The following is a 204-nucleotide window of genomic DNA, read 5'->3' as shown; positions in this document are numbered from 1 at the left end:
AATAAATGAAACTATAAGCTTATGGACAAGAGCAACCTCCCTTCAGCTGATCTTAGAGCACCACCATCTGGCAAAAAGGAAATATTACATGGTTAAATGGGAGATAACATCAACTACTGTAATGCATTCATGAAACGCATGCATTAACATCTCCAAGAGCTACAAACTTACATTATTATTCAAAATGTGTGTGTTTGTGTGTGT

Source organism: Morone saxatilis, unplaced genomic scaffold, assembly GCF_004916995.1.
Source record: "Morone saxatilis isolate NCDOM2014 unplaced genomic scaffold, NCSU_SB_2.0 Contig22, whole genome shotgun sequence".
NCBI classification, from domain to species: Eukaryota; Metazoa; Chordata; class Actinopteri; family Moronidae; genus Morone; species Morone saxatilis.
This window is presented reverse-complemented; position numbering follows the sequence as displayed.